A 1594-nucleotide genomic window follows, 5' to 3' on the forward strand; every position below is an offset into this window, starting at 1 on the left:
CTCCTCCTCAGGCAGAGATTCTTCTTGGTTCAAAGCGGATCTGATTTCTTAGGAGCAGGGCTCCTTCTTTTATACACCATTTCTTTTGTTCTCCCAGGCCAGGGGGGCCCTTGCCTAGTTCAGTCCAGTTCTGGAGCACTTTGTTGATGCGATGCAGGCTTCTTCTTTCAGGGTGCAGGGCAGAGCCATCAGACGCTCCACAGGGGGCGGAGCCAGCATTGTGGTGGCAGAGCACAGCCCTATTCAGAGTCCAGGTGTACTCCTCCCACCCATCTACAGGTCAATCTTTCTATTCACCACCAGGCTACCTAGCCCTGCCCATCTGGGTTTCCTCAGCCCTGTCACTCACACAAGCCAGACAGCAGATACACATCACGCAGAGGCGGGATGAAATAGTTAGGCAAGCAAAGGCCAACTTTCTAAAAGTGGCATTTGCAAATGCAGAATATTAAAATAAACCTTACGAAAAGATGTACCTTATTATTCTGAGTTCAGGCATACTAAACTCGATTTTCTACCATGTTCCCGGGGTCGGTTAGGATCATAGGATGTAACAATCTTAACCGCCCATTCTGGCCTATGAGAACAGGGTAGCCTTACAATAGTGAAAAACGAAAATGGTGGTAATTCACTATTAGGACATGCCACACACATCAGGGCTTGTCCTACCTTATGCTAACAATGCACCCTGCCCTTGGGCCTACCATAGGGGTGACTAACATGAAGTTAAGGGAAGGTTTAGGGACTGGCAAGTGGGTGCACTTGCCAGTCAGCATGTCAGTACCAGACTGCACGCAGGTTCTGCAATGGCAGACCTAGACACATTTTACCAGGCCGCTTCTGTGGGTGGCACAACCAGTGCTGCAAGCCCACCAGCGGCATTCGTATTTACACGCCCTGGCACTCTTGGTGCACTTTACTGGGGACTGACAGTAAACCAAATAAGCCAATCATGGAATCCAACCAACATATACATTTTACAATGGGGAGAGCATATGCACTTTAGCACTGATCAGCAGAGGTAAAGTGCCCAGAGTCATAAAACAGCCAACACCAGGTCAGAAAAAATGCAGGAGGAAGGCAAAAAGTTTAGGGATGACCCTGCAAAAAGGGCCAAGTCCAACACTGGCTCTTCAACTGATCCGGAGCTTTCACCCCCCCCCCCCCCCCCCCCCCAGCGCCTTGAGACTCTCACGGGTGAGTAGTGCGCTTTACGAACCCCCTGATTGATTGATTGATTGATTGATTGATTGATTGATTGATTGATTGATTGATTGATTGATACTGGAAACAAAGACCAGTTGCGCTCCTTTTTCAACATTTTCCTGAAATATGAATTACTGATTTCAATTTGAGGATTTTATCTCTGGTTCACTTAAGGCAGGTAAACACCCCACACTTGTTGTATTTGTTCTGAGTATAGCTAGAGTAGCAGGGCCGGGCATTACAATATTAATTTACTACAGAATACCAGCTGCAGATTTCATGTTCATTATCCATATGCTAGACTGCATTCTATAGAATATACTGAGTATATTTCCCTGTGTTAATCTTCCAAGTAAGTAAAAAATTACTCAATACTCATGCAGACTGC

Source organism: Triturus cristatus, chromosome 12 (assembly GCF_964204655.1).
Source record: "Triturus cristatus chromosome 12, aTriCri1.1, whole genome shotgun sequence".
In the NCBI taxonomy this organism is placed as follows: Eukaryota; Metazoa; Chordata; class Amphibia; order Caudata; family Salamandridae; genus Triturus; species Triturus cristatus.